This window comes from Corvus moneduloides, chromosome 5 (genome assembly GCF_009650955.1).
Source record: "Corvus moneduloides isolate bCorMon1 chromosome 5, bCorMon1.pri, whole genome shotgun sequence".
In the NCBI taxonomy this organism is placed as follows: domain Eukaryota; kingdom Metazoa; phylum Chordata; class Aves; order Passeriformes; family Corvidae; genus Corvus; species Corvus moneduloides.
Window position 1 is genome coordinate 66,117,654 of NC_045480.1, and position 24,789 is coordinate 66,142,442.

At 37.1% G+C, this 24,789-nt stretch overlaps 1 long non-coding RNA gene across 1 annotated transcript in view; it reads left to right on the top strand.

Moving 5' to 3' along the window:
* Positions 1 to 366: 366 nt before the first annotated feature.
* Positions 367 to 24,789, top strand: part of LOC116444546 — an 86,716-nt gene continuing 62,293 nt past the window's right edge. The window contains exons 1-2 of the long non-coding RNA XR_004240380.1: positions 367 to 458; positions 5,440 to 5,522. This is a non-coding gene — a long non-coding RNA (uncharacterized LOC116444546). The remainder of the gene's footprint in view (positions 459 to 5,439; positions 5,523 to 24,789) is intronic.

The following is a 24,789-nucleotide window of genomic DNA, read 5'->3' on the forward strand; positions in this document are numbered from 1 at the left end:
GTTAAATTAATTGAGAGCTGGGAAACACAACCACTGAATGTTATTTCTGCCTCTGCCATGACTGACCCTACCATATTCTACTAATATGTTTTTATGAAACCAGGTAGACTTATCATTTCAAACGTGTAGCTTGTCTAACTTTCCAGGGAAAGAACTTGTATCATACAGAGCATGTACTGAAATGAAAGCGTGTTTGATCATTACGTGCAGAAAAAGTATCCCTCAAACAAGCCTCAACTTAACACCAAATCATGTTCACTAAGTCTGTGTAATTCCAAGGGACGGTAGCAGGTGTGGAAATGTTGCTCCAGTGCATGGTGAATAGCTACTGGTTTAGGCAGTCAGTTTCCAGTGTGAGATCTGGAACCGTGTTAAGCATCTAGACTACATTAGGGTGTAGGTGGAGAATCGGACGTCTCTGGCTGCACTGCTGGGTCAGTGCATGTCGTGTTGACAAGGTATTGCTGAGCTTACCAGAGGGAAATGCTAGGGAATGGGTCTTTAAACTCCTGTAAAGCTAAAATTTAGACCCCTTTCTTAGTTCCTCTGAGGGATGCACTTTCACCTTGTGACTGACAAAACAGTCACAAGGTGACTGTTATTTTCTGAATATTGATGTGTAGTCTGTTTTTTTCTCACTTTGTTTTGTTTCTTTAGTGGATTGGGAGATTTATGAGGTAAAGCATATGCTTCCCTTCCTCTTTTCCATCCTTTCCTGTGCTTAATTCACCAAATGTAGCTCACTGGTTAGCATGCTTTTGTAGGATGTGAAATCAAGGTGCCAGTTTCTTCACGATGGGAGTTTGCCATTGTTTGTTTGTTTGTTTTTAATTTTTTGCCTTCTAAACTATTTTGCTGAGTTAGTCTGTGGTATTTTCCAGCTCTTGAATTTAATTTTGTTATGAACAGCAGAGCAACATCAAAGATTAATTGGGCCAAACACACATTACTCTCCCTTCCCAGGGAAGTGTCCTGATTATGAAGTATAGGTCTGGTTCCTTCATTTTGTTCTTCAAGGATTACTTATTAATATTACTGAAATTATTTATTCAATATGAAATGAAATGCATGCTTTAGGATGCCAACCTACATAGCTACCAAATAACAAAGTGGTTAGACCTTCCTCCCTCTGGCCTATTGCTTCTTTAGTTATTAGGCATTATAATAGTTTCAATAATAGGGTTAGAGAATAATGCTGCCTTAGAGATGCCTATTGTTTACTATTTAGGATGACTTCCCAGGCTGAGGGTCATCTTTATATTGGTTTCCTCTAGCAGACAATAATCCTGACTGTACAATATCAGGATGAAAGTGTTCCTTGCTTTTGTTCAGCTGTGTCCTTCACAAAAAGAAATCATGGGCAAAATATCTATTGACAATAATCAGGTTTCTCAAGAGCAAGGTGGAGAAATTAGGCCTGGCTCATGCTTAGCAGAGGAACAGATGAGAGACAGCTCAGATCAGTTCATGAGAAAACATGAGCTTACTGCTGGAAGAGAAATCAATTTATACTTTTTTTGGGGATGGTTCATCTGACCTGGCTTATCAAATAGATGCTTTACTCTTTACCTCCTTAAGGAGATGACATTGTATACTTGAACACCTTTACATGGAAATGTAGCATAATAGAAGATTACGTAAAATAGAGATGACAATTTCTAGAGTTTTTTGTAACTCCTTGAAGTGTTTTTATGGAAATGACCTTTCTGAGTCATGTCTTTCTCTTCATAAGTCACCATAGAGACAGAAAATCCCCTATGAAAATTTGCATGAAATTTCAATTCCACCAAGGAGATCCATTGCCCCTAAGAGTCACTGTGATTACAAAGGTTGAATCTGCCCAAATATAGTAATGGTGGAAGTTATGAATTCTGTCTCCTAAATATCTTACCTCCGAAAGAAATAAATTAATGCATTTCTGATCCAGAAGACATGCCGTTTTATTAATTAGTGTACAAGGAATTGTTAGCTTAGATGATTATGTTCAATTAAGCATAATGAAAGTAATTAATATAGGTTCTGGTTTTATGTGACTGAGTTAATAGTGCCATTAAATGCTTCTGTTGTGATACTACTTGTTCTAGCAGAGAAAATAGTTTAAAAGGAAAGAGGCAAAAGTGGGGTTTTTTTTGTTTCTCTCTCAGTGAGCAAAATAACTTCTCTGTCATTATAACATATGCAGAATAGTTTACATTTCTTTTGTAATTGCTAATGCTTATAAATACACTATATTAAAATGCATTTTAAAATTTTGCAACATAGCCTTTAAAATATTTAATTACAATGTGGTTTCAAAGCACTAGTCACAATAAAGGGAGTGTACTTCAAAGTATGCAAGATTTATTTACCAAACGCCTCATGCTCTGTTATGTAGGTCTAGAAAAGGGCCAGTAGCCCACAGCAAATGCTGTTTGATAAGGAAGTGGTTCCAAGTAAGGATTTCCTCTGGGTGTTGCCGTGTCTCTCTGGCTTCTGCTGTTTTGTTTCAAGGAGGCGGCAGTGGAAAGTTGTTTCTCATGGATTCACAGAGAGTACTTTTATGCCTCAGAGTCTCTAAGCCACCAAATAAAGAAGAAACTTGTAATGAACCAGCTTTGGAAGTATTTAATTTCTTTAGTCGTATTTAAATGAGGCAAAATAAAATTTTGCAACATAGCCAATTGCTGTCGTAAATATTTCTTCAGGGTTTGGTTACTGCACACAATGGAATACAGGAGTGGTGGAGGTGATGTGTTCACTTCCCTTGGATGTAAGTTGTACTCTTAAGGTTCGTAAGACTACACTGATCCAACATCAGAGAACACTCTTAACAGATCAGTCTCTTCAGAAAATGCACTGATTACAATCTTAGAAAAGACTTGGCAGAACACATTGCCCCATCCTATATTAAAAAGCAATATATTCGTACTCTGAAAAAAGCTGAACAGAAAAAACTTGATTTAAGGAACATATAAATTTGAATTTCAGAAGGTAACTACATAGGTATGTAGAAATGGGATAGAGAAATATACCAGCCAGCAATAAAAAAAAAATATTTTCTCATGGTGATTAATCCTGCAAGTAACCTGTGTTTTCATTGTGCTCGTAAAATGCAGACCAAATGCCATTTGAGCAATTTCTGTTTGTTTGACACTTTAATGAGAAATATTTCAGCCTTTTCCACTCTACAGCTAGTGGTACTGCATCTCTTGTTGCTATTACATAAAATCAATCTCTAGATGTTTTAAAATTGAAGATAAAATTGACCTGTTATCCATGCTGATGTATGACCTTTGTCTTGAACATCTGTTCTAAATATGCATCTAATAGGTACAGCTGCCTCTATATTTGCTTAGAAGACAAATATATTGTCTTAGAAGACAATTGACTGGAGCTTTTTCTTCACCTTCCTTTCCTGTGCAAGAATGAAATTTCAGCCTCTGCTAGAGGGATTTTCCCACAGTTGTTACCAGCTTGCAACATATCTTTCTCTTGTTGCTGCAGCTGTGGGTGTCCTGTAGCTGGCTTATTTAGACCTAAGTGCAAACAGTTTTTCTGTGAAAGGACAAAAAGTGCTTGCATGTACTTTCTTTTTTTGCTTTTCCTACTTGTGCAGGACTTGTGATGCATGAACAATAAATGTCTCCAAAAGCAGCCCTATCTCAAGTGAGCTGTTGCTGGAGAAGTTCTGGGGTTTTTTTAGGAATGATCTGTAACATGAGCTAATCACTTTATTTGTGTGAGGTCTTTTCACAGCAAAGCCAGAAAGATAAAGCCCTAAAGCAATTATTGTACATTTTGCTGCTTTTATTCCCTCTACATCCTTGCTCACCCAACAGAGACCATATTATGCTTTTTTCCCTTACTGCTGAGAAGCTCAAAACTATGATACTGTTCTAACTTTATGAGCTTAAAAAAGTGGCCAAAAGACATGCAAATGAGAGACAGAAAAGGTTTTCAGTATTGCACAAAGCGCACAAAATTATTCTGCTATAACTTGGGTAGTTGAACTGAAGGAAGAAAGTGGTGATTCAGAGATAAAAGTGGCAGAGGCACACTCTTGTGGATGCTGCTACTTCCATTTTTTCCCATTCCAATCAGAGGGAATTGGCAGCAGAAGGATGGAGGTCAACTTTGCGCTTCACATGTGATATTTTTAAGCAATACCAAGATAAAGTGATACAGAGAAGTCTCTTTTAATTGCACGTATTTCTCTGACGCATCCCAGATTTCATAAACATTGGATTGGCTGTCTACTTGGGCTTAGTTTGAAATGGTAAGGCTGAAAATCACTCTACATCGCCAAATTCAGCTTTGGTTTTTTCACAGTTTAAGGACACAATAAACCTGTAATTATAATAAAGAGATTTTTGTTATTAGGGAAAGATGGTGAGAAACTATTAAATTATTGTACCAAATTAGGAGACAAGAAGAAAAGATGCTACTATAAAACCTACCCAGGCTGTTATGTTATAGGACTGGTTTTTTCCCCTTGAAAGATGTTTGACAGGCTTGTGTCTTTTGTACAACTAAAATACTGCAAATGCAGAGTACTGGTATTGATACTGAAATGCTCAATATCAGATGAATATACTGATTACTACAGGAAAGTTAACTTGGTAGTATGTACTGGTGGGATCTTGAATGGATTTTTTTTAATGCTCTCATAAACAAGATGTAGATCTGTGTCTTTGATCTAATCTCTAAAAAGTCTGTCCTCAAACTGCATGTGTGTTATAGTATACTAATTTTTTACAAAGAAATCCTCTCTCTTCTCCTGTATATACATAATATCAGAAAAGCAATGGTGATAAACTCTTCAACTGCTCCTGTCTGCAGTGCCAATCCTTTGAACTTCACAACTGGCATTAGATCCTTTTTCTATGCGAAAGAAAAACTTAAACACAGCAGCTGCTTTGCAAGTTGTGATGCTGCATGACTTTCTCACCAGTTTCATTCTGAGACCTGTAGTCCTCTCAATCTGAATAATTTTTTACTTCCATAAGCTATCATATTAACTTTGGAATGATGTTGCTCGGCTCAACATTGAAATTCATTTCCATAGCCCGTGATGCAGAAATGTGTTTGTGTAGCAGTAACATAAAAATAATGAACTCTGCCTTTTCCTTGCTAATTTCATCATAAAGGACTCCTAACCATCTTAATAAATGTGTTGCAGTTGCATGCCACAAAAGCCTGCACAGCTGAGGAGATGCTGCAAAACGAAGTAGAACAGGAAGGAAGTCAGAAGTACTTCAATTACGCGAGTGCATGACACTAAGGTGGTGAAAGTAATGTAAAATGCATTAAATGAGGTCAGAGACATGATTTTCTTGAAGCTGCTTGGTGTGTCAGAAGTGTTTTAAAGAACTTTCAGTTTGCCTTTGACATTGCTGCAATAATTTAGACAGAAAAAAACCCCAGCTTTTCAGTCCTCATAATTGAATACGGTTTCTGCAGATCTGTGTGAATTCTTCAGTTGGAGGACCTGCATAATGGGAGTCAGAGCAGGACCCTGGTGTTCCTTTTGACAAGCAAACAAGGTATGTCCCGTATAGATGTTTGGATACTTGAAATTCATTATGCATCTCTAAAGGTGATAGCACAAATCATTATTGGTAGCATATATAGGCTGCAGCCAAACCTTTTAAAGGTCTCCTCTATCAGCATGAAAGGTTAGTGGACTCTTCTGCAGGGTTCTACATCTATCTTTTATGGTGTCAACTGCCACAGAACTGAGAAGGGATAAAAAAGAGGAAATTTCATTAGAGGAAGGGATGGGGTAAGACGGCTGGTGGAGGAAGGTGGGAAAAGTTTCCATTTGTATGCAAGGAAACTTTAGAATGAAAGGGTCACTGCAACCTTTAAAAGGGGATTTTTTTAATAGCTCAGTGGACTCAAAGTTCATGCAGCAAGAGACTTTTCACAGGTGATCTACTGTTCCTGGGCCAATTTTTATGCAGACTGAGCAAGAGCAGCTCCAGAAGCTGGGCTAGCACATGTGCTTAATATACTCATCTCAGGTCTTGCCAACGCTGGCTTTTTGTCTGCAGTGCCGGGGCTGCTTCAGCATCGGCGCCAGCAGCTGTTGGGCTCCTCTGTTGCCACCAGTAGATACCAGTGCAGTGATGTGGAATCACTACCAAACGCTTCAGACATTGACATGGGCATATCCTTTGTACTTCCCTGGCAGCTGCCCAGGGGCCATAAGTCCATGATGGAAAGGAGGAGGACTTGGCAGTGATTTGAATTGTATGTTGACAGAAGGCACATAAACAACTATTTATTTCCAGAGTCTTCCTGAGAAGCTCTGAATATATCCTTCCTTCCATGAAAATGTAGCTGATTACGATCTTGAGTCTAGGGAGAGAGGATGCTGAATATTGATGTTTCTAAGTGCCCCCTTTACTGTTTTGCCCTCTTTATCAAAAATAAATGTAATTTAAAATTTAAATTATCACATTAGTGAAACTTTATTAAACTTAATTTGATTTAATTTAAAAGAAAATTGCTAAAAAGTTAAATTAACATAGAAAAAAATGCATAATAAAATATTTAAACTACAGAAGTCCTTAGGGAGAAGCACCACCATAGCACTTCTTTTCCTTCTCTTCTATCCATCCTTTCCCAAATGACTGTATTGTGCGCACTCAGATTCTTTAAGAAATGATGCACTTGAAAGAGTAACAGACTTTTCCAAATGCCAATAACTGTAAAGACATGCATTTGCAAAATGAAGAAACTGATTTGTAAAGGTTCAATGAGTTCTTCAAAGAACAAATTAAGCTGGTGTTAGTCATTATGTATCATTGCTTATACCCATGGAAGTGGGTGTATCTATCATGCTCCCATTCCTAAATAGGTTTATAGTTAGACATCTAACAGGAGCAGCTGTGAATGCAATATTTACAGTTTAGGTTTTTTGGGGGTGAAAATCTGCACATCACAGACTTTTACAAATGTAAGTCCTTCATCACAATTAGTCATAATGATTATGAAGAGATCTGAATTTTTATGTTGCTCCTGTCCCTGTTGTGAGTTTCTTATGGATAAGCTGATAGCTTCAGTTTTTAAATATGTGAGGCCAGCATTTTTTTGTGCCAATGAGTAACAGAAGTTGTTCTCTGGCAACAGTTACTTTTATCTTTCATGGCTTATAAAGGCTTGATGTGCTATTAACTAATATATTCTTGAGGTGAAAATTTATTTTGCTGTTGTCTAAAGCTTTGAGTATTTTAAAGAAAAATTCTCTTATCTGTCTATTAGAATGAAAAAATGTTTGGTCGGCATTGTGGAATAGATTTTGATTATCACTTACTTTATAATTGCATTAATATTGTGAAAATTGTTTTAGAGCAGATATAGAGTTCTGCCTTTAAAATCCTGCTTGTAAAAAGAGTGAATCAGTGTAAGGAAGGTCTGGCATGTTTTTGATTAACTGAGCCTATCATTCATTCTCCCTTGATTGGTTTAGGATAATTTGGACCTAGTTGCACCACAGATACAAGATGTACATAAAAGTTCATAACTACGTGTAATAGACTACTTTAGGACTGTGAGTTTATCTTTAATTCTAGATTTTGATGATCTGAATGCTTCTCTGTCCCAAATAAAATTACTTTTAAGCAAAATATAAAGAAATCATACAGCCATTAGTTGAAATATCAAAAAGAGTTGTATTATTTACTAAAATATTTTTCTGTTTTGGTGGTTTTTTTCAATGTCCTTCCTGTTTCATAAATGTTACAAATTTCACTTTAAAGCCACCTAATGATAAAATATTTCTCAGAGGAGAAAGGACAAGCTTGGGGGACTGCAATACTTTAGACCTGTGATTCAGGAGGAGCACAATCTGTTAACTTGAGGACAGGAGTAATTCAAAAGGCATTAAAAAATTCAATAAGGGGTGGGTAAGAGTGAGATTCAAAATTTAGAGCATTTTTAATTTCAGTAATATATATATACACATATATATATACATATACATATATATATATATATATGGTGTTTCTGTTTTCATGTGGCTGATGTAGAAGCCAAAACTTAGTAGGCTTAAATCTTAGCTCTTACTTTTGTACTGAAGTACAGTGTATAGTGCACAGGGCTAAGTTCTTTGCTGGCTCAAAATGAGCAGAGTCCAAAGGCATGGCTTTTCCAAGTCAGCAGAAAGGGAAATCTACGGCATGCCATTCAAAGCTACTTACTGAACTGGGATGTGGGAGAAGGGCAGGAAACTGGATCAGAAGAGCTTACGATGAAGGGATAAGATTTGAATTATTGTCTATGCTGAATGGCAACTATCCAGGATCCCTGGGGATGTCCAGGTGTTGGAACTACAGTATCATTTACTTGTCCATCATCTGCCATTGTCCGGTGGATGCTGCCTCTCTCCTGGTTTCCCCTTCCTTTAAGTAGACGTTTGAATACTTCAAGTTGCCACCAGCAGCCTCCTGTGTAATCGTGTGTGGAGATAGGCAGTCTAAACAAGTTCTGCTAGGAAATCCATCTCCCAGCTGAACTGCTGAGCCAATAAAAGACTTGGCTCTCATTTTGTCTATGCTGTTCATTATATGAACACAGTACTGTTCACTTCAATGGAGCCATGAAGGATAATCATTAATTTCCTAGCACAGTATTTCTCCTGAGTTTGGGAAGAAGGAGTAAGAAAAAATTCACACTGATCTGAGACCCAGAGTCAAACATAGTCTCATGTAGGAAACAGAAATATTTTTCTTACAATCTTTAATTTTGATCATCTTAACATTAGCTAAGAAGTTCTTAATTTTTTTTCCTTTTGCTTGAAATACAGGATTTTCTGGGTTATTTTGAAAATATTCAAGTGTTTTTTTAGCTTTTAAGTTTTATTTGTCCTCCCTTTCCCAATTACCCTGACAGTAGCATTGAATTCAGTTTATTATTCTCATTTTAGGAGGTTTTCTCATGAGGAATAATTTCAAGGTTTACCAACCACTGTTTATCCCTATATCTATTTCTTTCCTCAAGTGAAACAACTGGTAAGATTTACATGCCAAGAAGACAACTTGAACATAATTGTATCAAAATGTGCCATTTTATCAAGTAAACTAGTTTTAAAACATTTAATCATGTTTAAGAAAATCAGTGTCAAGCATAGTCTATCTTCTAACAAAGATAGATTCTAACAGAAACAAAACTGAATACCATAACTTGCTCATTTATTTTAAGCCATATTACTGTGATAACTGCTCTGCAAGTGGTCTGGGATATAATTTTTGTCCTCAGCAGTCTTAATTGTATGGCTTTCTACTTGGTTCTTAGTGTTTGAACATCACAACATAGATTACCATCAGTTACTGTCTCATTAATGCCTTCTGGTTTGATACAAAGTGATGCTGCCCCTGGGAGTACAGAGGTAGGCCTTGCTTTAGTCGTTTTAGTTATATTTTTAGTTTCTTTAGAGAATTGGTGGATACCAAAATCTTGGCTCTCAAATTGCACACACAAATTGTAACTCTGAGGAAGGAAGGCTGGAACTGAAATGCTTTCCCACAGTCCTGTGCCAAACTGAGGTTTGGCAAAGAAATTAATCTGCAAACACTTTTTTTGTGAAATAATGCTATTCTGAGTCACGGGCTTTCTTATATGGTGCTGGAAAGAGTAGTTTGCTTTTACTTTTTGACATTTTACTTTTCTTAGCCGTGCCTGTATTCTTTTGCCTTTCTTTGTGAGTTTAGAGAAAAAGATACAAACCTCCACTTACAACACGTACGACAAATCAGAACATATCATAGAATCATAGGATGGTTTGAGTTAGAAGGCACCCTAATGACCATCCAGTTCCAACCCCTCTGCCATGGGCAGGGACACCTTCCACTAGGCCATATCACACAGACTAATTTGGAGAAATGTCTCAAGGATGTTTTTTTCATTTGTTTTACTGGAACTGTTTCACTCTATTTCCGCTCTACACTAGTGCTTTAAGAGTGCTCAAAGCATTTTGAGTCCAGAACGGAGAGATCTTTCCTTTCTATGCATCAGCTGCTGCTTGAGGTGTAAATGAGTAAGTTTCAGCCTTGACTACTGACAACTTTTTAAGTTGCCATTACATTATGCTTCAAGAAATGACAGCAGATGAATGGGAGGAAAAAATTGGAAGAGCTGGAGATAGCAGTCCATAAAAATTGTGCAAGGGAAATGGAGTGATTGAGTAAAAGAACAGGGAAATAATTTCTTCTCTAACCTAATGCATTAAAAGAGAAAAAAAAAAATCAGAATTGAGACTGGCCTGAGGCTTTTCAGGTGGCATAGCCTGTTTTACCTTTTTTTTCAATCTAGACTTCAAATAATAGTTCAAAATGAATAATTTTAAAATGCTGTACTTCACATTTTAGACTAAGGTGAAAGCAGAGTATGGAATTTCTTGCTGTTATCTTGGCAGCTCTGCTTGTTACAGCTCTTACTGTGTTCTCATGTTAGATGACTATTTTCAGATTGCAAAGTAATGTGGAATGAGGAGATAACTTGCCTTTCACAAAAAAAATTAAGGCAAGAACTTGAAACAAAATTTTAAAACAACGTCTTGAAAATTGAAGGCCATTTCAAAATTGAAAGGAAAAAAGAAAAATATCATGGTAATCTTTCATTAAGTTTTTCAGAATTACAAATAACTTTTTTTTCATTCCTTCCTCTTTCTTTAAGGAAATTAAAGAATAAAATTTGCACTGCTCTTTCAAGTGTATCTTCTTCTGCTTTTTCTTGCAGGTTGAAATTGAAATTACATTGAACAAGATATTTTGTCATGAGCTAGTGGCCTGGATAACCTTAATAAGAAGTGGTACAGTTTAATAGAAATAAATAGTCTTTATTCTCCAATCCATCTGTTTGGAGGGAATAGAGGTTGTCATTTCAGTGCAATTCCTACATAAACTAAAAGTGGAAAAAATAAAATGGTGAAACTAACCTAAAGGAACTTAAAGTTCACCTTAGAGAAAATATTTGTCAAAGCAACATCAAAGTCTGCAGTGTCATGAACTGATACTGAGAAAGATTCGTCCTGAGGAAAGGTATTATATATGTCTTTTCTCCTCCATGTCTTTGAAATACTTTACTTTCATAAAAGCTAGAAATCCATGTTTCATTTCAGGGATACACAGTCTGATGTCCATCAAAAGTTTCCGTTTTTTAGATTAAAGTGGAAGTTTTGAAACAGGACACCTGTTTATATTTTTTTCAATGCCTGCATGGCTTTATTTTTCCTTTAGTTCTTAGAATCACAGAATCATTAAGATTGGAAAAGACCTTTAAGATCATCAAGTGCAACTGTCAACCCAGCACCACCACTGTGTTAACCACTAAACAGTGTCCTCAAGTACCATATCCAAGCATTGTTTGAACATTTCCAGGAATAGCGAATCCACCCCTTCCCTGGACAGCCTGTGCCAGTGCTTGACAACCCTTTCCATGAAAAAAATTTTCATAATGTCTAATCAAAACTTAGTGCAACTTGAGACCATCCTGTATTTTGATTATAGGCATTCTGGATCAAAGACCCAGTTTTGTTTCCTGCTTGCACCTTGCCTGGCTAGTGGTGTGCTGCAAAGTGGACTGGTCTCCACGGTGATGAGAGGTCTTCTCTGAGTGCCTGTGTGTAGGATCGGTGTAATTCCAGAAAGCTCTGGAGCAGTGCTAAGAATGGCTTATCTGTTTTTATGGCTTCCAAAGAGACTTTGTGTGTGTGTCTGTGTATTTTTATATATGTATGTGCATGCAGTGTGAAGATGACTAAAAATGTACTTGCATTTTTTTCAGTATGTATATACTCAAGAGAAGGGGGTATAAATGACTGAAAGTGCCCAGGCTTCTGACAGGCTCTTCCTTGTCACCCACCCAACCAGCAGAGGTGAGCAGCAGCCAAGGCACTGTATATCATGTTGTGATACTGGATTAACCTTTGGTGCTCTCTTGTTCGTTCTCAGACGCGTACAGAAGGGTGTCTACCCGAACACAGGAGAAGAGGAGATGCTTGGTCATAGCTGCAGCTCTTCTACTTCCACCTTTCCCAAGGGGAAACCCCCTCAGCATTGTCCTACCAGAGTTTGCCTGGATAATGCTTTTCTCTCTGAGCCACCTCTCTGCTACATTTACCTTCTCTCATGTCTTCCTAATGGACAAAATAATTTCCAATTACAATCTCTGAGCCTGGTTGCTTGATTTCCTCAGCAGGTCGTGTTTTGGACAGCTTGGGAATACCTGAACTTGCAGCAATCTTAACTAAAGGTGATTGCCTGTTGAATTCAACAGTTTCAGTGAGTTCCAGTTTCAATCTGAAACGCTGTATTTTGGCTTTACACAGAAGAATTGGTTTATTTTAATGTTCATTAAAGCTAAACTGAGAAAAGGTCTAGGTGGTGTGCTCAGAAGACTAGGGCAATATCAGAGGGAGGAAGGGAATAGGGCAGTACAGGTTTTAGATCTCCATAAAAAATTTAGTTTTTTAAAAATATATTTAAAGTTTTTAAATGCAAGTTTAGAAGTTTCTGTGTACACAAATTCCCTGAAACACATATCCTTCTTTTTGAAATGCATTCTGGCTCATTAGTTTTCTTAATACTTAAATTATTTATTCTGGAAGACTCGTAACTATTTTTTTATTGCTGTGAACAAGTAGATAGTGAAAGATTGCTGGAATTTCATGACCGGTATTGTGTGGCATTTCAGCCTTAATATATTAAATATATATTAAATATATTTAAACACCTGAACTTGCATTAAGTTTTTTGGCTCAATTCCATGACACATTTCTTTTTTTCAGCGTGGCCAAGTTTAGATTTTCAGCCAGAAAGCCAGAAGGCTTTGGAGAACAGTTAAAACTTGTTTCTTGAGATGACTTACTTTGCACAACTTTGAAAGAGTTTTAAAACCTTTGTGCTTTAACCCAAATCCAGCTCTGAAATTCAAATTTAGCCCATCTAATTGGGATTTGGAACAGACAGGTGAGTTGCTGTCTTTAGCATTTTTATTTAAACATGAAACTATCTTCCCCTTTATCTTGTTTTAGTTAAAATTAGTTCTGAATAAAACATTTTTTTACCACATCCTGAGGCTGCATGTTGAAAGAAAGAATAAACTGACCACCATGATTTCCAGTCAGTTTCCTTAGCTGGAGCTGGTCTGTTAGCTTCCAACTCATCAGTGAAAGAAAATGCTCCAAATCTAGAGCATTATTTTAACATTTTCTTTCTTTAATATAAGAAGTATCTCGGCATGACCTGTGCTTACTTCTCCCAGGAAGTCTGTAGCCATGTGATTTACATCTAGACCTGTGAGGCTTCCTAACAGCTGCTGCCTGAAATATGCACAAATAATTTACACCAGCCTGTGATGACTTGTTGAATGGTGCATTAAACCACCTGAAGAAGTATTTATGCAAGCCAGTAATGTAGAGCATGTTGCCAGCTCTGGTTTTAGGGAAATTATTGTTGTAGTTCCACACATTGCTGTGCCATGTTTTGCACAGTAATTTTAGAGACAGACTTAAAGAAAAGAAGGGTTTTGGTACAGTTAAGTCTTGTGAATATGCTTGCTGAAGGTATCTACCTGGCCCTTTGTCAGTGAACCTCTGTTAAAAATTAATATAGTGAGTACTAGCCTAAATTACTGAAGCTCTTTCTTTTGTTGAAAGTAGGCTTTGCACCATCAGTTCATTTTATCAGATCTATATGACTGCCCAAGGCTGACTGGCCTTAGGAGTTAGCTACCACTGAAAGACCAATTGTGTTTGTACAGCTCCATGCCCTGCAGAACGCTGCATCCTTCCCTTCTGTGGAAGGAAGATGGTAATTTTGCAGAATTCTGAACCAAGGTGACTCCTGCTGCCAGTATCTCTAGATCACCTAGAGCAATGTGGAGAGTCTTGTGGCTGAGCATTCAGAGGTAGTATCAATTTCTAAATTTTATCCCTACTTCTAAAAGCCCTCTGTGCCTCTAGAGACTTTATAATCGCTTATCTACCTCGGACTCCACTTACTGCCTTTAGAGTGGTCTTTTCTATTCAAAGGTTTTATAAGATAAGAATTGAGAAAGAGATAAGAAATAGAGAGATGTAAAGGCTTTAATTGGTTGCTGCTTTCTAGTGTTCTGTATTTCAATGTGTATTTATAACTTGTCTCTTCAGTCTCTTAGTACTTACTAAAGAAAATATTTACTCTCCTCCTCCTACTTCCACTCTGTCAGAAAGCCAGGGTATATTCCACAGTCTGGAGATACAGTAATTTCATAAATTGACTGTTTAGCCAATAATACCTACTCTGCAAATGGTTCAAAACATTTGTTGTATCACTACAGAATAAATCAGTGACTGAATACTGGCAAAGAGCTCTGTCTACTGAAGTCGCCATGTTCCCTAACTCTTGGAAACTGCATTGTCTATCGAAATTTGGATAATTCAAGTTGCTGAGTAATCTCACACTATGCACAGGGAGCTGCTAAGAGTGTGATACAGAGGCAATAGCAAGCAATAGAAAGGTGGGGAAATGTCTAAACCTAACCATTAGGAAATGCTGGAATGAGAAGTCAGGGTCCAACTTCTCAGAATACTGTGCCCTGTTGGACTGGAGGTTCCAAAGAAGAAAGTGCCCCTTGGATTCCATGGCAGATTATCCCCCTTCCATGGCAAAAAGAATCATCTGCATCTGTGGCTTAATGTCCCAGTGGAATTTTTATAAATTTCAGTCTTATTTGGTGCAGAATTTAGAAGCTTTTTGCATTCACTAAGAATATCCCAATACCACAGTCTGTGTTGTTCTAGGAACCATCTGCCTTTTTCTAAAGCTGTTTTTAATTTCTAATCAAAGATTAATTATGCCAAGCTTTGGCCATGAAGACTGTGGAGGAGCGAAAGTGCCTACAGTGCTCACTGAAGACATGGGAAAGTCAGGTACAAGTCAGTGCTGTGATTTATATTTGGGATTCAGCAGCCCGGGGATGCTGAGATAAGCCCTGAAACACCAGGCTAAGGCTGTGAATCTGCTGTGTGCCACCGCCTCTTTGGAGAGGGGAAGTACTTTTCCAAACTTCACTTAACACCTCCCAGATGGTATCTCTCTACCTGCACTCTCAGCTACCCAGTGCTACCTGCCAGTATTTAACTTAGTGTTGTTCTTTAACTCTTGTCTCTAAAGGATATATCAGTATCCTGTATGTGCCTCCATATCCCAGTTTTGTTCAGATTTCATAGGGAGAGACCTCCCCAGGGTTTTTCTTTTTATTGTATCCAATATTAAAGTCCAGTCTGAGGCTGAACTTCTACTTTAAATTTGGAATCCACAGGTTATGGGAATAAATAAATGTAAATTTAATTCTGATCAGAGCTGAACAGTCAGGTTCCTCTCTGACTGCTTTCTTCATGCAGAGCCGGGGCTGAGCCTTTAGTGTCCATAACAACAACTTTTCCTGCAAATGGTGTCCTAATTCTGTCTAAAACTGTCCTGGGGGACTTTGACAGCTCCTCTGAGTACTTTTGCTATTTCTCTTCATCTGTTCCCGTTTATCCAAAATTCTTTTCATGATGCCAGTCTGTTGGAAATACAGTTTTGATGGGTTATTTGAATACTAGCTCCTGTTTGAGCAATTCCAGCCCTGTTCTTCTAGGGTTACTGCTGAAGCTGTCGAAGTACTCAAAAAATCATTCAAGCTTTTATATACATATTCAGAGGAGATTTTTATCTTTAGAATATTCTATATAGCTCTCTAACACTTCACTGATATGAATCATCTGATCATTGGATTGTTTTTAGCTGAATGGAGAATGTATTTCAATTTCTTTTCCCTCCTTCCCTGTCCCCAAACATTCAGAATTGGAGAAACCCAGTTTCCTTAGATCATGCCCATGGCCTGAGGATTGGGCTGTTTTCTTGGGAGTTAGAAATCAATGTCCCAGAGAGAGGAACTTAAAATTTCAGCAAAATTAGAAGCAGATTCTCCAGTATTCAAAAGGGTTCTTGAAGCACTGGAATTTTAGGACAGCTTTTTTCACCTCCACATTTCCTCCTGGTTTGTGTGTTAAGAAATCCAGTGTGATAAGATATTTTGAGATCACCTATCACATAGATCTGTACTAGGTGGAGACAAGATGACAGGTGAATCTTACTGCCTCTACCCCTGGAGCTGCAATCATACTAGTCTAGATATCAAGTCTGTTTTTATATCACTTGTGCCAGAAACAGCAACAGCTAAGGAATTGTAAGGCAGCTCATGAAAACTAGCTGTTTTGATGTAGTTGAATCTCAGCAGTACACCTAAAGAGTTCTTTATTCGCCTAAAATTCTCTTGTGATATATCCCAAAAATTACCTCTGGTATTATGCTGGAAATACTTTTTTGGTTTGGGTTTGTTTTTGTTGTTTTTATTAATTGTGTTCCTGTCTGCAGTTTAATGTTAACATTCCTGTGATACCTAGAGAGACATGTTTGGCAGATTTTTTTCAACTTGACATTTAAATCTGATTTCACACATCAGATTGTTTAATATTGTACAGTTACCCAAGAGAAACGATTAGATGTAATTTCATAACTTATTGGAGAAAATTATTATTACCTAGTGTAAATATAGGAGTCGTTTGCTGTCCATAATAGTCTGTAACTGAGAACTTGTGCTTCAGTGGAAAAATAAACATGATTTTCTTTCCTTTTTCTTTAATATTGATGATATCTAAGGTCTCTATCACTATTACCTATGTTTGGAACATAGAGGAAAATATAGTCTCTATTCACCAAGACAAATACAAAAAGGAGATAGAAGAAACTCCAGTTAGGGATTAAATTATTCTCATTTTTGGAATAAGTAATAAGCAAGTGAAGAATATCATCTGCCTAACCATTGTCAAGTTTTTGTAAACATCATGAGAGAGATAATCTTTAAAAGTAGTTTGAAGAGAAGGACAGCTGTTGTTTTGTGACTACTCTGCTGTTGTTGTTGTTGTAAATGCTACAAATGGTAACATCACTGAAAACAGAGATAAAATATATCACTTGGTTGCTCATCCTTTTAATACTTTTCTTCTGTCAAGGCCCAAGTCCCCAAAGTATGCTTTTTGGGGAACATATGTCATCTGCCAAAACCCATTTGAAATCTGAAAGCACAATAATGTTTTCCTTTCCCTTGTTTTTCAAAAGTAAAACATTTACATTTAGGGTGAAATGCTCCTTTTAAATACAGTATGCTCTGAACTGTGACATTAAGTTCTTTGGGGTTTTTTTTCCAAAAAAGTTAATATTTTTAAAATTTGGCTATAAAGGCTGTAATAAAGGTGTATTTTTAAGCAATACAGATTTTTCAAATTACTTGAAAACTAAAATGACTAGAATAGGATCACCAGACCAAGAATTTGAAAAGTGCTTGTGCCTTACAATGAAAGCAAATTCTTAGCAGGGTTTCTGGCTAGTCCCTGCAAGTATGTCATGTCCGTGATAGGACAAGGGGGAAAGGAAAAGAACAAGGGGGAATGGCTTCAAGATGAAAGATGGTATGTTTAGATTAGGTATTGGGAAGAAATTTTTTACTGTGAGGATAGAGAGGCCCTGGAACAGGTTACCCAGAGAAGTGGTGGATACCCTGTCCCTGGAAGTGTTCCAGGCTGGGTTGGATGGGGCTGTGAGAAACATGGTCTGATGGAAGCTGTCGCTGCCCATGGCAAGGCGGGGCTGGAACAAGGTGGTCTTTAAGGTGTTTTCTAACTCTGATGATCACATCAAAGTCACTCTTTCCTTTCTGGATGGAAATAAGATGAAATTCTCTGTGGGCAAGCTGCAGTGAAGGCTATGGAAATGCACATTCTGCAACTAGAATAATTCCTAAAATGTTTAAAAAATAGAGTCAATAGTTGCTAATAACAGTTGCATGTTTTGCAAGCCCAGAATGTCTTGGGGCAGAGATACCTGCAGAGCACCAGGGGTACAAAGGAGATACGATTCTGCCAGCTGCCTTACCCACAAGACAGATGCAACCCAGCTGTCAGCTAATTGTACAATATAAAAATCCTTTTGAGATAACTCACCTGAACAGGTAGATCAAATAGAGCTCTATTTGTGGCTAGAGTATTCCTGATAAATGAGAACTAGATTTTCTTTTAACCTTCTATTCTTCTGTCTGCATGTAAGACATGCAGTTTTTCTAGAAGACTCCTGTCCTTGGAGTACCTACTTTGCTTTAAGGGCAAAGGCAGAGGTGAAGGGAGCAGATTATAGCTATTCATTGTCAACTACCATTTGTTATCCACTAGCTTCACCAGAAATATCACCCCCAAAACCTCCTTACCTAAGTTTAATTGTGAAAACAATCTTCCTTGTTTTGTCCCAAGCTTGATGTACTTTTGAGGTTATTTACCATTAACTTCAAAAGGAGAAAGATTTCACTTGCTCAGATCTGTCCTTTTCAGAAAGATTGTTACATTAAAACACATCCGTGTGTGACTGCCTCTATAAGATACGCATGTGTCCTTTTCAGAAAGCATGTTAAATTAAGACATATCTAGGTATGAATGTGTATGGAATATCGGTACGTAAAGCCTTATACATATGGTAATGTGCTTTATAATACTTTGAGTGAGAGCCTGGTTGTGTGAACCACTTGTGAATATGGGCATAAATTGCTCAGCTGATTATATAAACTGCTTCAAAAAAGGTGTTCAGGCCAAGTGAGAGCACTGACTACTCTCAGTAACTCACAACACCGTTAGGATGCCAGAGATGTAAAAAGTGCCAATACATCCAAGCTGAGAAGAGAAGCTACTCATTTTTCAATGGTTCACTACACTGTCCTGGGGCAGCTAGCATCCCCACTTTCATAGCAGAGCACATGAGCACAGTACAGCACAGAAATGTACAAACCCCTCAAGGTGTGGAATTAGGGGGAAGAAAAGGGGAATATTTTTCTGAGATTATCTGCAGGGAGTGAGGTGTCCTGCGACAAGATCAGCCAGTTTGTTTTTATGATGGGACTGAAGTTTTTGATAATTTCAGTAGTCTTCAATTTTGCCTGACCCTGAGCCTCTCAGATGAGCAATAAAAGCAATCCAACATTTACATTTTATAGGTTTGGTGTCCCTCAGCCTGGTTATAGTAATCAGTCTGAACTCATGACTTTGTTTAGCTGAATATTTGTTAAAAATAGATCATTTTAAAGTAGTGGGTATCTTACTGAGTCTTTCAGCAGATAGACTCGTCAGAGCTTTAAGCACTTCAAATACTTGACATGGTACAAGAATGCCCAGTGCACAAGCTGATGCTGCCCTGCTTTTCACAGTGATTTAAAGTGTCAACATAGGAGCTTATAAAACAAGTTACTGGTACAATAAACAGCATTTTAATCACCTGCTATTCATTTGTTAACTCCAGGATGAAGCTAAACTTCTAAACCACAATATAGGCATTACATACAACTACCTCTGAAATATTTAAGATATCAATGTCTTTAGTTTCCTTATGTTCAGAGTAGTCAGATAATGGAAACAGAGAAACTTGAAATAACAATCTGTTACTTTCTGAGAGCTTCTCTCTATCCTCACTGATGAGATTTACAATGTAGTAATGCTGCAATTTCATCATTATTTTGTAATCTTCTTAAATGAGTGTCTCATGTTAGTGCAGGCAATCACAATAACTACTTGAATAGGATTTGCTGCTGAGCAAAGCTGCTTGTGTTGCAAAAGCAAGTAGAGAAACACACAAGCAAAAAAACCCCATTGTGCAAAGTGTTTACTTTCCCATCAGGTTTACAGTGAGTCTTGAGAAGGGAATTTAGTGATGACTTCACCCATGCTAGCAAGATGTCAGCAAATTGTCAAAAAAGGAAATAATTCTCTAATAGCAGCTTAAGGCAAGTACAAAACCGAAGGAGATTGGTAACCACAACACTTATTTAATGTGGAATGCTGTCATATTTCAGAGTGGAAAAGGAACTTCTCTTGGCTTTGCAATGACTAATGCTCCCATGGTCTCTTAACCTAGGAGAGGACTTGAAGGGGTAGAAGTGTGGTGTCTGGCTGGCAGATGATCCCTCATACTCAAGAGCTGTGTCCCAGGGAGCCAGGGTTCTGCACTTTCCCTCCCCTCAGCCGTGGCAGCTGAGGTGATGGAGGCAGAAAGAAGTCACTGCATCAGATTGTGCATATTCACATTTGGACATGGCTGTCTTTAAAATGAACCAATGGTTCTTTTTTTTTTTTTTTTTTTTTTTTAATAAAGTTTCCTCATCCATGGAAGTGTTCAAAGCCAGGTTGGATGAGGCCCTGAGTGACCTATCTGCTGGGTGACATCCCTACCCAGAGAGGGGAAATTGAAACTAGAAGATCTCTGAGGTCCCTTCCAATCCAAGCCTTTCTGTGATTCTTGGATTAAGGTTGTCTCAAACCCAGCCTTTCACTAAGAATTATTCATTCATGCTACAGTGTACTTATTCCTTGCAGATAAATATCGTACGTTTAGTATATGTTTTATCCCATTGAAATCTTTGAGACAATTCATATGGGTAAAGTTATATATATGTGGGTCTGTAGCTACAGAGTCTGAACTTGGCATTAGATCACTAAGGTTCACGATTACTAGGCATTAAATACCACAGTCCTAGCTTGATTTTTAAAAGGTTTTTTTCCCCAGAAGAATATAGCAATAGTATCAACACAGGGCTGATGTATCATAGTTCTTAATTTATTTTCCCCTTCCAAGTCAGGATAAGAATCTATTGCTGCTCATTACATCTTTGCCTGTATGCAACCTGCTTAATTCTGCTTTTGTTCTTTTTTATCAGCGATATTGATCTATGATCTGATGTCCCTGGACTGAGTCAGGATTCAGGCTGTTGACCTGGGGCTAACTGTGCTTCTGGTTTCAGAATTCTTTTTAAAATCTTCCTGGAGGTGTCTCCCATTTAAAAAACCAAGATCTTAGCTGCTGTACAAGTATTAATGTTAATGGCATAGTACTGATTACTCTTCTAGTCTATTTGAATTCCAGATTCCTAACAGCAAATATCTTATCCTCATTTTTATTTATGGATTTTTGAAGCGGTATGAAGAAAGAGTGAGAACTGTTATAATCCTTATGATCTTCCTTAGAGCCTTATGGATATTCTGTAGCTATTGAAATAATAACCCCTTCCCACTCAAGTCCTACTCAGGTCACAATTCAAAATTTCTTCTTGATAAAGGATTCTTTTGGGGTGCTTGGTATTTTTGAGTCAATGCTTCTTGAGACTTCATTTTAAATTTAATTTTTTGTGTGAAATAAGTAAAATGTTAAAGATAAATGACATGTTTTTCTCCCATTGAAAATACATTCAATTATTGCATCTTGATTTTTATAAATATGGAAATTTGTACTGATTTCAGATAGTAGTTAACATATGCTAATAACTGTGGCATTCAAACATTTTTCTCACAGTATGTTTATCAGACATAATTAATGTTGCAAAATTAATGTTGCATTGGAGCTACAGGGGCTGGATGGTGATTATGTAGCAACATGTGGTGATGGAGCTGGAAATGCAGTTAGTCTGCCTGTGTACCTGTGCAGGCAGGTGCTCTGATGGAACAGTGTTAGGATTTCATCATCACTCCACACTGTCACTTGCTGTCAGGGTCTTTCTAGCACTACAGAAAGCTGATTAACTCCTTTTTGGATAACACAGGATGCACAGCAGTGGCTCTGGAGGTTATATTTTAGCACAGTAAAGCAATAATTTCTTTGAAAGAAACAGGTTTTATTTTCATTTTCAACTCCTGGAAGTAAAATAGAATTTTATTTATACAACCAACTGGCTTCTGTTACTGACAGCAGTTCCTATTAATTCTTCAAAGACACCTTAAGCAACAGCTAAAATGAAGGATGATGAAAATTTGCAGGGAGTTTGCTTACTTTGTAGGCAACTTTACTTGCTAAAAAAGTACCTAAAAGGTAAAAAATGTGTGGGCACTTTTCTTTTATAAATGCAGGGACAGGATAAGGTTGTTAGCTAAGAATTTTAGTTATTTGAGGATCATCTCCTGAAAGAATTTTCCTAAATCAAACATAATTTTGCCAGTTAGGAAACACTGTACACTATTACAATATGTACACTTGGAAATACTGGGGGGGGGGGAAAAAAAAAGTGCAGTTTTAAAACTAAAATATCAGAAATCTTGTTACATTTCTAAGCTGGGCACTAAAAGACTTCTTTTTATAAAGGTAGATACAGATACATCGTTAACCGGTCTTAGAGGCTGATTTTCATGTGTTAAAATGCAGCAGCTTTCACAGCTAAATACTGTCACATGGACCTTCTTAAAAAAATATGTAGACACTTAAAGGGGGTGAAAAGTAAGAGGATGTGTGTTTTTTGGGAGAGATGGATATGAGGACACTACATGGGGGAACATGTTACAGGTGATTGCAGCAGATATCTTTGACCACCAACTCTGAACAATACATAGGGGAAGGTAAGGATGTGTTAAGAATGAGATCAATGTATTTTTCAAGCTAGTCAGAGGTGTTCTATGTTAACCTAGGTCTTGAAGATTTCAGTATTACCTGCAAAGGTAGAAGATTATTGAATATTAGTCTTCTGAGCGGATCTCTTTCCACTCTTTATCTGCTCACTTCCTCTCCCTTCCAGAGTTGTGTTGACATTAAGCTCTCCACAACTAGTTACTAGAAAAAAAAGCCTTAATGAGAGTCTGCAGACAGAAGATATTTAATTTTCACATCTGAAAGTCCTGGAAAATTCAGGAGGTAGAGAAGGGGTGAAGATTGGTTATTTGTTACTTCACAGCTGGAAATGTCAGTTTTCAGAAGGAGCAAGCATTGACAAGAAACAAACTCCAGTCCGATTTGACTACAAGGAGGCAATAGGTAATCACTGTGAAATGTAAACAATACAGTTATTAGTGCTTTTTACAGTTATTTGTGTTTTAAACCAGTAGTCTCTCAGTTAATTTTCAGCTTTTGAGATAGAATGGGTGTCAGATTTAAGGAAAGAAGAGGGCACAGAGGAAGAATAAAGGACAGGCTGAAGTTAGTAGCTAAAATTATAGTTTAAAATTACTTTTAAAAAACAGGTTGGAAGAACATTGATTTTAGCTCAGAATAGTAATTTCAAATAGCTGAAAAAAGATCTTTTGAATACACCTTCAGCCCTTGGTTTGATTTAGAACATGCAAATGGATTGGGAAAAGTGCCTGCTGTTAAAAACGTCAGAAAGCTTTGGAAAAATGTCATCAATTTCCAATAGGACACATAAAAACCTAAGTTGTAAGGTGGCTTTGTAGGTATTTCCAGTTATTTAGTACCTGGTAAGTACAATTGGCTTGCTTTGTAGTACCAAATTTACTTGTCTTTGTTACAAACATTATTTTAGTGGGTTTTTTTTTCAGCTGTTTTTGTTTCTATTGCTGTACTTGCAGCATTTTGATATTAGGAGATGTAGGGGGAAAAAAGAGATCCTGGTGGAAGGAGGAATCTTGGTTATGATAAGGTGAAGAGCCAAATTCTTCCTCACTGAGAGGAGGAGGTGGGAAACAGAACACAAGTCTAAAACTCTAATGCTCCAGAAGGACTTCAAGAGTCCATCTGATTAACTTCTGTTGTTCAAAAAAATACATTAATTGCACAGTTTATTCTGACTATTGTCGGGCCATGGAGACTTAATGATCTCATTTTCAAAACAAATGAACTATCTCTTATTATACTTAAGCATAAGCCACTTCAGAGGGAAAAAAATAAAAACCTCTTTATGCCTGCCAGAAAAGCAAATTGACTTTGAATTAGAGAAGACAATAAGAGTTGAAAATAATGTAACTAAAAGCAAGAGACTTTAATTCAAATTATATAGCCTTATGACCAGGGACAGGTAGTCCAGTTTCTTACACTGTGTTTCAGATTTATTGATAAAATTTGAACAGAAACCTTCTTTTTACAAGTTTTCCCAAAAACTGACAGTTTAGGTTAATGTTGCTTGTGGTTTGTACAAGAATGATTTTCACCTGATCACAACTGCTGGCATAAAAAAACCAAAAAAAACCAAAAAAAAACCAACAAAAACCCCCCCCAAATACAAAAAAACCCTCAAACCCCCAAAAAACCCCAAACCAACCAACCAACCAAACAAAATAACAAAAAAACCCCCCAACAACAAAAAAAACCTCTCAAACAATAAAAAACCTCCACTGAAAAACAACTAAAATCCCAGCACTGAATAATCAGAGAACTAAGCCTATCACTGGGTGATCTATGGAACATTCTCCACTACGCTAAGTCACTAGGATAGGAGATGTGAAAAGTGTTTTAACTTGAATTTCTTGTCCTGAAATAAATCATGCATGCTGTATCCAATAAATGCTTCCTGCTATGAGTGAGACAGTAATGAAATACTTAATCATAGGTCAGGCATGTAAATTGGAATCTTATACAGAATGAAACATACTTTATGCTTTTTCTTAGTAATATTTTAAAGTGCTGCTTGAGAAATCTATGAAAGTACAAATATATGTATGGAGTATGGAGAAGGCATACTTTTATCAATATTAATTGAGGTAAAAAATAATTCTTGGAAATCAATGGATTTTAGAAATAAAATGAGCTGCTTCATTTTCTTAAGTATGCTGAACTGTCACTGGCAATGCTGATTGCAAATTTTGTTTAAGAAAAAAACGTTTCCCTATAATTTGTATGAATTTATCTTGAAACTTTCATAGAGAACAAATAGAGTGAAAGTCTGAGGCACAGTAAATAACCTCCTTAGCATCTGTAGAATTATATGGAAGAGGTTTTGAAAGAGTCTATTACACTACATATCACTACACTA